Genomic DNA, 13684 nt, shown 5'->3' on the forward strand with positions numbered 1-13684 from the left:
CCTAGGCTTTGGTATCTTCTTTTATTTATGAGTATTAAGCTGCTTGGTGTGTGTGTGTGTGTGTGTGTGTGTGTGTGTGTGTGTGTGTGTGTGTGTGTGTGTGTGTGTGTGTGTGTGTGTGTGTGTGTGTGTGTGTGTGTGTGTGTGTGTGTGTGAGTGGGTACATGCACGTGTGTGAATCTATATGCACGTGTGTGAATCTATATATGTGTGTGTGTGTGTGTGTGAGTGGGTACATGCACGTGTGTGAATCTATATGCACGTGTGTGAATCTATATGTGTGTGTGTGTGAGTGGGTGCACATTATGTACGTGTTGTGTTAGTGTTGACGGGCCCCTGCAGGTATCCATGGTGGGGGCCCCATGGGGCCCTAATGAGCAGACGCTCACTGAAAGGAGCAGCCGCTTGTTCGGTCAATGAGTGTTTAATCATCACACGCACACACACACACACACACACACACACACACACACACACACACACACACACACACACACACACACACACACACACACACACACACACACACAAACACACACTCTGCTGAGCCGCAGCACGCTCAAGGCTCTGACACTTTTTACATGCGTGTGTGAGTGACTGATTGAGTGAGTGTGAGTAAGTGGGTGTGTGTGTGTGTGTGTGCGTTCATAGCTCTGTTTGTCTATTTGTATGAATGCATGACATTTATATTTGACTAGTTACACCTTTTCACGCTGATCTCCATCCACAGAGTATAATTGTGCTCCGTGTGTTGTCTCAGTTCATTAATGTGGCGCTCTAATTCCACCTGTCACACTGCTGCCCTCCATTTTGCTCTGCGTGTGTGTGTGTGTGTGTGTGTGTGTGTGTGTGTACCTGTGGTTTGGTTGTGCTCCCTGATGGATTGCATTGCAGAAGCGCCCCTCTCCCCACACGGCGTGTGCTGTTGTGTGTTTTGTGTGTTTTGTTTGGGTTGTGTGTGTGTGTGTGTGTGTGTGTGTGTGCTCGGGGGGGTTGTTTTCTTGTTAATCTCCCCATACAGCCCTCATTTACCTGGGACATGAGACTCTCTCGGCTCCGACGGCCTCTTCTTATTTATCCATTTGTGATGAAGTGGTGCAGGAGCCCCGTCCTACCTCTCGCGTTAATGAAATGTAAAATAGGCAAACCCGTTCATTATTGACCAAAGCAATTATCCACCTAAATGTGCTTCATCACGGTCCCCATCTGGAGGGAGACGGGGAACCAGACAAACCACGCTCGGTAATGGGATTCCTCGTCTTTCAGCGTCGCAGCCGCATTTCTCGTACGCGTATTGTCTGTCATATTCATGTGCATCGGGAGATGGAAATACAAACAAACATACCCCCCCCCCCCCCACCCCGGCCCAGCCACCAGTCTGTGTGGCTTTGTTTGGTCTGGGTCAAAGGAAATTGATCAAAAAACGAAATCCCCCCTACTAACTTGTTTCCTTTCTGGACTCGTCGGAGAACAAATTCAGCTCCACTCAACATAATGTCAGCTTCCTGAATGGAGAGCGAGAGAGGAAGACATAGGTGGGCGAGCAAACATCAAAACATCCCCAACTGTTATGCATCCGACTGCTTGTCCCTTTATGTTGTTTTGCTCCCGTCGGCTTTCGGATTACCGTTTGATTCGGGGTAAGACAGGGTTAGACCTCGGTAAACACATTGGGTGATAAAATGATAGAAATGTATCCAGATAGAAGGATGACTGTCATATAGTTTGTAGCGGGAGAGAGAGATGTATTGAGACCGATAGATGGATATCAAAGTATAAATATATACTAGAGATGGACCGACAGACAGACAGATAGGTAGATAGATAGATGGATATCATAAATAGTATATATCGATAGAGATGCATAGATAGATTAACCGGGGGACAAAAAGGAAGATAGATGGATGAATATCATAAATATTACATGCAGCTATATCGAGATATAAAGTTAGATCGACAGATAGACAGATAGGTAGATAGATACATAACATTTGAGGTTTAAGAGGGTTCTCACGGTACGGTAAGGTAAGGTGTCCGCCAGGGAATCGCGAGTCAGCAGCTCAAATGGAGCGTCATATGTTTAATTTATCAAGGTTGCTGCGGCTCATGCGCGCTGCCTGACAGGTGGCCGACACCACGCATATAAACCAGGAGGATAACATCTCACACACACAGAGAGAGAGAGAGAGAGAGAGAGAGAGAGAGAGAGAGAGAGAGAGAGAGAGAGAGAGAGAGAGAGAGAGAGAGAGAGAGAGAGAGAGAGAGAGAGAGAGAGAGAGAGAGAGCACAACAACAAAGAAAACTGTATTCGAGAATAAGTACTACCTGCACTCACTTGGAGTTTTTGTTTTGGCTAAACATGAATGAATGTGTTTGGAAACAAAGAGAGGTAGACTTTATCCTGATTGAGAAGTACAATGGATTGGCCGTCATCAGGGAGTTACACTGTTAATGAATCTTAGGGTAATTTCTCCTCAACTCAACACATAAACCACGCACAAACACACCCACACACGCACATGCACACACAAACACACACACACAGAAATTAACACAGGCAGTGAGGCAGGAGTAGCTGTACCTCTGAATGTGTCTGCTTCCTTGGATTTTGGCCGGTTTCCATTGTCAAGCTTCCCGCTCTCAAAGAGGAAATTTGTCATTTTTATGCGTCAACTTATGGGCTGCATTCCAATGGTTTTAGAACAGCAATTTCTCTCGCCCTCCCTTCCCAATGTTCTCCCTGATCATCATTGTTCCCACTGTCCCCAGGCGTAGTCGGCTAGGGATGCAGCAAAGGGTGGCCGCTGAAACGGCTTCAGACAGTTGATACGTCGATGCATCTGACAAAGGACGTGCTTTGGGTAATTCCCCGACTTTGTAATTAGATATACGGCCCTAATGCAAGTCTGAAGGTTGTCATTGGTTCGGATCATCATTAGTCAACGTTTCCTGTAATGACTCTGAAGCAGCTGTCTAATTTCAGCACCGCTGTCCTCTCCCCCTGCTTGACCAAATGATACTGCCTGCCTGCTCACGAGTATAAGGAACGAGCGATGGGAAGGACTCAGAGGAAGGCGGCACTTGGTCGGATAATAATGTGTAAGACATGGCAATCAATGGAGCAAAACATAGTAATACCACATGGAAAACTGCCCCTGCCAGCCTGACCTCACCGGGGAAAATCCTGTCACAGAGAACAGTACCCACTCTCTCTCTCTATTTCTTGACCCTTGACCTCCAACATGGGAGGCATTGCTCTACTTCCGGAAGCCGTTTCCCGAAGCATGCAATAACATGCACTTTTTCATTTCTTTGTCATACTTTGCAGAATAGGTGAATAACCCCAACCATTAGTTACCGTATAGTATGTAAATACGTGTGTTTCCAAAAGTTGAAGCGATGGGTTATTCCGACCAAAGCAACAATGCGATCGGTTTTTATGACAGCAAGGGCAAGCGTCCGCCGGTCAGCTGGAAAACCATGTTGACGAATACCTTGTGATGGATTAATTGGCGATGTGGGCAACAGGAGAAACAGAATGAACCAGTGTCCTTGGAAGAATACATTAGAATACAAGAATACTAAACAAGATTTGATGTGTTTTTTTCTAGGTATTTCTATTATTATCATATTATGTTTTCTGTTATCTTGTTATCACCTTATATTATTGAATGACCTATGATCTATATTGTATTATAGAATCATAAGACACAATTCTCCTTGTTGTGCATCTTCTTTTGTAGACAATGTGGCTCAGACTTTTTTCATCAGTCATCGTATACTGCATCATAACAAAACAATAGTCTGTTTGAACAGGGATGGAGAGAGATGGAGAGAGAGACAGTGAAAGGAAGACACATGAACAGAGAGCCAGAGAGAGGGTGTCAGACACAGAGAGACAAGAGTGATGCAGAGACAGAGACACAACAACACAGAAAGAGAGATATAGAGACCGGCCACCAACACACACGGAGAGGGGGAGAGAGAGAGAGAGAGAGAGAGAGAGAGAGAGAGAGAGAGAGAGAGAGAGAGAGAGAGAGAGAGAGAGAGAGAGAGAGAGAGAGAGAGAGAGAGAGAGAGAGAGAGAGAGAGAGAGAGAGAGAGAGAGAGAGAGAGAGAGAGAGAGAGAGAGAGAGAGAGAGACGTCTTCCATATGGGTAACCTGCGTGGTCCTCAGTGGCCCTCAGGGAAGGGGGATACGTCTGTGGAAGCGGTGGGAGATATTAGAGTATGGGAGTGTGTCCTAAACGGCTAATGAGAGAAGCTGTGCCCACGTGGCGTTTCACCTCGCCCACCAAGGAATCATCACGCACCCGCTCTCCAAAAATGTATTCAGTCCCTCATGCTGTTTCGCCGTCCCCAACTTGCCATTAGTTCTGCCCTCTCTCCGCCACTTCCAGCCATCATTTAGCCACCGTTTTGGGCTCCTTCTACGTGACTACTCGCTCTCTTATTCAACTTTTATCCTATGTTTTGCGGCGAAGTCCGCCGTGTGCCCATTTCCCTGTGAAAATGTATCCTAGTTCACACACACACACACACACACACACACACGCAAACACCTTCAGGTACCCTCAGCACTCTCGTTAGGCTTCTTTTCTTTTTGTTAATTGATGCAAGACTCGCCCATCTATTTCTATGATCCCCTACCTGACAAACCTTTCATGTGAAAGCTCCGACACAAATGTTCCAATCAAAGCACATTAAAAGCTAGCTCTGCTCCCCTTATCGTTTTCTCATTAAAATTCTGCCTGTCTATTTGCGATCCAAAACAAACGGATGCGAGGATTATGTCAGAGCTGTAAGACTTAACTGAGAAATCATTTCTCAAAGTGCTAATTTAATGTAAAGGGTGTGTTGTGTCTGTTGTTTTTGTGTGTGTGTGTGTGTGTGTGTGTGGTTGTGGGTGTGGGTGGGTGTGCGTGGGTGTATGAGTGTGTCGATATGCACTTGACGAGTATTTGTGTAAGTGAAGACATAAGAGCAGTGTGTGTGTGTCTGTGTGCGTGCCCCAATTACGAAAGCTTTCACAAATATTTGTGTTAACTTTCTCTCAACTCTCAGGCACACACAAAAACATAGACACATACCCCCTACACACACAAATATGAACCGGTACACCACATGCGCACACAATACACACACACAGAACCAACTCAAACTCAAACCCATACACCAGACATATTGCAAATTGTGTGAAATGACTCCAAGGACAGCAGTATATAATTAGAGAGGGTCTGAAAGGGCAGGATTAGTGCATGGCACCTGCTCCTCCTTGATTACAGGGCTACTGAGGTACACCCATATAACACCAAACTGCTGCCGATTACGCTCCGCAATTACACTCCAGGGTGTACATAGAAAGAAATACGTCGAAATACGAAATACGTCAAACACTCAATACAATACATATACTGATTACCAGGTAGATTTCAATGACTGTTGTTGGTCGGGCTTTGTGTTGTTTGGATACCAGCTCAAGCAGCTCTTCAAATATATTATTAAATGGGATCTTTCCCTTTAAGATTTATCATGATAAGGATATTTGTATGGGAGGGTTTTGATCATATTCCAAACAAGAATTTGAAGTCAGCGATCTTGAGGCTTCTTGACCAAATATTGTCGAACCATCAGGCAACCAGCTGTTATTTTCTGAACCAAGATGGTGGCTTGGAATGTAGTTGACATTATGTGAAACCCTCCTTAACAGTCCTGTGGAAATGTCTTCATTCCGTTGTGTATATTGTGTACACGTTATCCGGTAATTTGCATTTTCAACTGGTAATGAGATTACAGAACATTCATTTAGTAATTTCCCATGCACATCGATTTGCCTAAATCACCACATTAGCCTGGGCCTACAATGAAAAGATTGGTCACTGCATTTAATGACTGCATTTCATTCCTTAATTCATAATACCACATTGCAGGGAAATAATATTCAGTGTAGCCTTTCCATGGTTCCCAATACCAACTCTGGCATGCCAATTTCATTATGCAGGATTAGAATCCTGTACACACAATCAGCCAGATTGAAATCTAGCTGATTGCATACAGGATATGCACAGATGTGTATTAACATGCTGATGTATTAGGTCATGCCTCCCTGCCTAGTGACTAAATCTATGACCTTGAAGGTTTTGTTGTTCCCTAGATGCACCTCTTGAATTTAGAACCAAAAAATTAAAAATTAAAAAAAATACTTGAATGAAAAACAGTGATTATTGTGCATTCTCCCTGCATCACTGCCTTACAACTGTCAAATGACTGACCACTGATCTTCGGCTAAGACCTTCCTAGACAAACCCAAGCTTATATATAATACCAAAGAAAAGCTTCAAATAAGATAGCAAAAATATCAAAATTGTGTTTTCAAATTATGCCTGCACTTTCCCCTCGCAATATCTCTAGCCAAACCCAAGCTTATATCGAGTATCTTAAATCACCCACAGAATTTAAAACAGACAAAATAAAATAACACAACTAAATAATGATCAACAAAATCATATAGGTCTCCCACCACCTTATACATAGATACTACATATGGTCCTTAATTATACCTAATCAGGCCCGGTTCTACGGGGGTGCATAAGCATGCATTGCACCCCCAAAAAAAATGTTTGCACCCTCAATTGAAAAAAAATAAAAAAGATTATTTTTTTTATAAATATGATAAAAAATAATAAAATACTTGCTCACAAAACAAATTGTAATGAAACCTGTGACAATTTCCATTAAATACCGTTGAGATATCAGCATCCAACATCACTCAGACTGTTCACCAAACTGACAAAATCACTCCGCATTTATGTGTGGTGTTTTGTTTATATGTTGCTTGGCAACAGTCCGCTCAGTGGGGATCTATTTTTGTTGCCGGAAGCAATTTCATTCGTTTATATGATTAAATAAACAAACAAATCAAAATCTATTGTCAATTATTATTATTAACAGTACATTTTACTAGTATAACTGTTGTATAAAGCAATATCACACTCGAGGTCGCAATGTTGTCGCTCTATATCAGCGCTGCTGTGATTGGCCGCCGGCCGGCATCGTGTGCAAAATGCACGCACCCATATAGTATATCTATGGTGCGCACGGTAGTGACGTTGAACTTCTTCGGCAGCAACAGTTATATATCCGTTGGATATCCAATACATGTATTAAATGTATTATGTTCATAAGAACCCATATTTCTTTTTATTGCATTTATTTACAATCGTGTTAACTTTAAGAGTATGATTACTTTTTGTTCAAAGTTCAAAGTCTGAAAGTGTTCTTTCCTTGTTCAGCTAAAATCTGTTTTATTTGTAAGTGGCAATGTACAATTGCCACTTAATAATCGTTATTTTTGAATTGCAGTCACATGTTTTTTTTTGTGTAGAATTCTGTTCTTTTTTATCCTGCCACAATTTATAAAAAAAATAATCGTTATTTTTGAATTGCAGTCACATGTTTTTTTTTTTGTGTAGAATTCTGTTCTTTTTTACACCTCAAAAACCTATCTCATATTCAAAGCTATCTAAGATATCAATAAGCTAATGTTTCGGCTGAAATGTTCTCCACATCACAAGACATGATATGATACCATCTTTTAAGCACAGTAATTGTTTGTTGTCCCAACATGTCAGTAGAACTACCCAGAAGTGCTTGTCTATGGTAGGAAAAGCCTGTGTGGTAAAAAGCGAAGTCTGAACTGAAGCTGGGTAGCTGGTTTTAGTATAGTACTGGTGCACCCCCTGTAATCTCAGATGCACCCCAAGGCATTCTGTTCTGGAACCGGGCCTGTACCTAATGCCTAAATGTACCCCTGTCAAATAGGCCAGAAAAATACCTTCCAAAGACTTGTATCATCTCCACCTCATCAGGCTTGGCGGCTGTAGATTTTGATAACGAGCTACTGAGGAGAATGACAAGTTCTGCCTGCTGGGACGTGGTTAAGGCGCCGGGTCGAAGCTACAGCTGAGGGTAGCAGTATAGCGCTAGCAGCCTTGATCTCTCTTCCTATAATTTGCCAGAAGAATAATCCCATATTCCCTATAGCTCCTCAGTGGTATAATAAGGAACAGGGGAAGAAATACGGAAGACTGACAAGATCAGACAGTTTTTTTTCAGTTTGTTCAGTTGTGAGTGTGAAGGTGTGTTTTTGTTTATCTGTGTTTCAAGGGTTTTAATTGTGGGGAAATAATGTTTCTGTTGAGCTTGAGTGTGTGACAGCGATAGCAACATGGCCACTTTACGTAAATCAGAACACTTTGAGTTACGCATTTGAAATAGCATCAGGGCTCCTCAGTGCTAGCGGCAAGATAAGGCTAAATTAGAATGGGGCTATGTAAGTATGGAACTTCAAAAACCAAGCAGGTGTACAATTTAAATGTGTTATCTGCTTCATTGAAATAGGATGTAGTTTTATATTTAAAAGGGGTTGGTGGCTTTAATTGGCTGCGGTTCTCTTGGGGTATCTGCCAGGTGAATGGGTTAAAAAGGGGTCCATCTGAGGCAGCCCTGAGTTCAGGCTGGGTTGGCCGTAATTGAAATGGCACCAGTGTACTTTTCCTATTCTCTTTACAAACATTGAGAAATCTGCACAGGGGAGGCCAACTGCCACACAAATGATTGAATGTAGGATACTGGCTTGATAGGTTGGGCTATTTTCTTGCTATTTCTGAGCATGCAGATATATATTTCTTGGCCCCTATGTGTGGTACATGTGTGATGACAGTATGCTGATAATAATGTCCTAAAAAACGGATTCCTCCTTAGTGTGGTCCAAAAAAGGTATTTTAGAACCTACACTATGCAATAACAACAACAACATGTCTGTGATGCTTTTGCACTCAGTTGCTTGTCGGTGACATTGTGAGAAAATACACTGGGAATCAATAAGCAGACAATGGCAACAATGGGCTAAGCAGGTTAACAATAGATCACCACATTTTGTACACATTCTACGACAGAGACAGTACAGAGATAACGAAATGTAGTTGGAGATCTAATATATATATATTATATTATTGTCTATTGATTAAAAAGCCACTATTTTCTGTGTTTAATCAAATTGACAGTGTAAACAAACATGGCGGACAGCGGCTTTGAACATCCTAAAGGATAACAAAATAATTATATTATAATAACTATAATTATATCTATTTCATCATCTCAATCATATCATCCATTCCATAATATATTCAAATATGATAATATAACAGGATTTAATCCGAGGCAATTTAGGGTGATACAGTGAATGCATAGATTGTTGGCCCCTGTAGTCCGAATCCAATCCCTAACTCTGGCGGTGTTATGGTCTTGCTATACCAGCTCAGCCAGACAGGACCTGTATTATTTTAATTGACTGGAGGCCAATTAGGCGAGTTTGTCTCTCGAATAGACAAATGACCTGTTCAACCATTGAACAGTTTGGGCGTTTGTTTACAAAGTTTGCTTGGCTGAACGAAGGGCTGTTGCCTGCAAATTGGAACAATTATAAAGTGCAAGAAGTTGTATCCTCACTTCTTAATGATGACTAATACGGGTAAAGGTATTGTAAATGTGCATGGGGAGTGTTTGCTGGTATCCGATGTTTGGTATCCTCTGCACATTCTCAGAGCTTTCATTGGTTTTAAAGTGCTTTTTTGAAAGATTTTAAAGCTACATATTTACATTCCTGTCACAAAGCGTGAAGCTCGTAGCTTCACATCCAAGGGTAAATCTTACGCTGATGATACGGGCACTAATTTAGCGGATTAAACCCAGTTCTGAGGATTTGAGGGGAGAGAATACTCATGCAACAGTGACTGCTTTGTATATTCAAATGGAATAGGTGGATTTCTCCTGGCATAGCTGTCAACCGCATCTCAGTCTTATGAAGTGTTACTCATCCTTTCTCTACTCCTGTACTGCAGCTGCATCATTTGATTGAAACCGAAACACAAATGGTTTCCTTTCAACTATTACCTTTGCGTTTAAAATGTTGTGATAAAAAAGTTATCTGAGTCCCCCTTCTATTCATGATCTTCATTGTGTTGATCAGATATCCATTCAACCAATATTCATATTTTACAGCACCCTATTAGTCTGGAAGGCATAACAAAGCAACTAACTTACCCATTACTCTAGTTCTCCCTGGAACCTGATCAGGTACGCCCCATAGAGTATCACGTAAGGCAAGGAGGATTCATGGGGCCGACGTGTATAACATCTGCTGTGCTGTTGTGTTCCTCTGTCTGATCTATAGGTAGCTAGTGTTAGCGGGAATGCCCAATCAGAGGCTATGTGTGATCCGATCCCAGCCCATCTGAGGGTAATCACGGGTTATTAATGGTTATCAAGCATTTTGAGCGCAGAGATATATATTTGGTACGTCTCCCCTCTGTGTATGGACACTGGTTTGTAACAGGGGATTTTTAGCTGTGAATGGACATTGCATGTGGGTACTTTGACAGCTGTGTGTGTGAGCACGTGTCTGGGTATTGTGTGCGGTTGCAAACAGGTGTTTGCTCTTCAAGTACTCCATAATCTGAGGTTGCATACATAGTAAACATATTTATAAAATATATGTCACATATATTTAGCATGTAACCAACTGGATTATAACTATATAACCTATCACTTTAAATAAATGTTACATTATAAGCCATGATGCATTATTAATCATGTCATTCGTTCAACATGTAGCTCTATTAATGTCTGCATTATTCCCCATGTTACTAAACATAATGTCACGACTTCACACCTTCTTAAATTTGTCCTTTTACCAAAATATGTTCTGGGTTTGATTTTGGTTTGACGTTGCAGCACCTCATCTGAAGTTACAGCACACACCAGCCAAGTAGATTAATATTTGTATATGTAAATATATCATCTGGTGCCACAACGCACACATACACAAACACACACATACACACACACACACACACACGCACACACACACGTGCACACGCACACGCACACACACACACACACACACACACACACACACACAAAAACATATGGCAAAAGCAGCAGCAGTAGAGTAAACAACCGATTCCCTTCTTTATGAGGTTGGGAAAACTCAAAAACTCCTGAAATCCATAAAAGCACAGGGAGTCTCAGCACCTTTACACTGTATTATAAATTGACTGGAGCAATTTGCCCTACTACACCCAAGTCAAATTGACTTAACCCTACCTGAGTAAGTGTGGGTAGAGGAGGGCTCTCCACCCCAATTCCTCACCGACCCGTCCTCGCTCCCCAAACAAGTTGCCAAACTCCCCTGGGGGGGAACTATGAGTTATTGTATGGAGAGGTTGGTTCCAGAGAGCAGCGATGGGGATTTATTGGCAGGCTGGGCTCGCGTCAGTCGGTCTCTATCTCCGTCACTACGCCAATAACAGCAGGCATGATGCCATCCCCTAGGTTGTGTTAAAAATAGACAATATCTCCATTGTATATTTCACAATGTGATCAAGGATTCTACATTATCGAGTTTTCCCTTTTTTTCACTCTGTATCCGCTGCAGGCCTTTTTGCTTTAGTTAGAAGCTGTTCTGTCAAACTTTGTGTTATCACCAGGGGAGGAGATCAATTGACTGGCGGACTCCCCTGCTCCAGCTGCTGTCTCCGTCTCAGTCAGTGGAGACAGGTCTTCGGTTTAATCTGGGTGGGTGGAGGTCTTTTCTGTCCACCCCTTGACGCCATTGTCTTACACTAAACATAAACCAGCAGTAGGATGGTCTGGTTAGGGGATTTGTTGAGTGTAAAATGACTGCAAATTCGCCAGTCGTACATTGTTAATTGACAGTTTATTTACTGTATTGGAAATACAGGACACAGTAACGCTATAGAATAACCACTGCCACGATTTACTATTATTATTAATATTATTATTAATAATTTAGTAAATTCAGTGTGTTGATGAAAAATTCACCCTGCAACTGTGTTTTATGCTGCTGTAATTTTGCGCAAAAAGAATAGCAAGAAAACTGCAAAATGGAAGTTAAAACAATATTTATGGTCAAAATGTATCATTTGACAAAAAAAAGTGCATAAAAGTATAAAATCTAAATCCCAAAACATAAATATAAAACCTGTCCTCAAACAATCTGCAATAAATAAAATAAATTAAACAATAAGCCACAGAATATGGATGAGGTATTCTAAGAGCCATCTACCCTGAGGAACATTTCAAGAACATTTCAGGAATATAATAGTTGGTGCATACTGCATAACAATATAAAACTGTGTACTTGGAAATCATGTCGAGTGAGCTGGACACTTCAGTGACCAAGAAATTCAAATCTTTATTTATTTCAGGCCCCGTTGATGCAAAAAAACAAATTTCACAAACATTTGGCACATTATCAATTCCTGGAATTCAAAAATGTGAAAAAGTAATGTTGAAATATAGGACAATATAATATTTTTATTATTATTCAATCTGAAATGCAGCAAAAATATTTTAAGGGATTCAAATAATTGGGGAAAGCAGTAAGGACTAATGGCGTTTTTTCACGCTAATATCCCGGCTCAACTCGATTCGATTCGGTGTGGCAGCCCGGCTGGGTTTTGCATTCCCATCACAACCGGGCTTCCTGCTTGAAGGTTTTTCTTTAACTGATGCAGCGCTTGTCTTGATCAACACACACACACACATGTATTGTTGTAGCCTATTATCTTTGTATTATAGCATCCGTAAGATTGTTTTGATTTGTGTAGGAGACATATAATACTTTCTGGTTGTTTCAGATGGACGGAACCCACACAATGATAACGCCGATGATGGATTCAGTGTGACATGCACTGTTCCTTATGGTTTGCTCCCTAATCTCAATAGCTCATTGAGAGCGGATTTATTCCAGATCAGTCTTGTTTAGACATTGGACAATATTTCCCAGAGTGCCAAATGATGTGCTTGATATAAGGAGAATCTAAAAGCAAATCAGTGCGGCACGAAACAAACCAGGTCTCTCATGCTGTGTCGCTCACGCCATTTTACCATTAGCACTTTTCGCCGTGACGAGTCGTACCAAGAGATGGACCATCTCCCAGGTCTGGCCAATGCGAGCCCGACCTGACCATCCGTGTAATATGACACTTTCAATGAACAAGATCACACAGCTCACTTTATGAGTATGGAGCGACACCATAACACGCTGGCTGCGACTAGCTCGTGCAATCAAGTCTGTTAGTGCTAATTCTCGGCCACATCACACCTCATAATACTAGTTCTCCGCCATATCACACCTCCTAACACTAGGGGCCCTATCTTGCATCCGGCGCAAGTGACTTAGTCACTGGCGCATGTGTCGTTGCTAGTTTACAACTGGCGCAGAGCGTTCTTTTCCCACCAGCGCCACTCGCCGGTAAATTAGGGATTGATCATGCGCCCCAAGGGGCGGTTCGACGGAAGGAGGAGGCGTGTTCTGGCGCAAACGGTATTATGCCGTCTCTGAATACCATTGCGCTACTGACCAGGAAATACCTGGTTTAAAGTCAGTGGCGCGTTGTTCAGATGCTATTTTAAGGGCGCATGCATACATGCGCATGCAATGCATACGGATTGCTTGTGCACCTCGCGCATACACTTTGCTTCTCTCATCTACCTAGCCGCACATTCTTGGTAAATTATTTGGGAAAGAACAGCTGATGCAGCGGTAATAAGTTGTACTTTTAAATCAATGCATCTGCAAACACTGTACAGCAAACAC

The 13684-nt window shown here is 42.0% G+C and overlaps 1 protein-coding gene across 1 annotated transcript in view; it reads left to right on the forward strand.

Moving 5' to 3' along the window:
- The window catches only part of LOC115560230 (protocadherin-15-like), a 225899-nt gene that overhangs the window by 68172 nt on the left and 144043 nt on the right, over positions 1-13684 (forward strand).

The sequence above is a fragment of the Gadus morhua genome, chromosome 15 (genome assembly GCF_902167405.1).
Source record: "Gadus morhua chromosome 15, gadMor3.0, whole genome shotgun sequence".
Lineage (NCBI taxonomy): Eukaryota > Metazoa > Chordata > Actinopteri > Gadiformes > Gadidae > Gadus > Gadus morhua.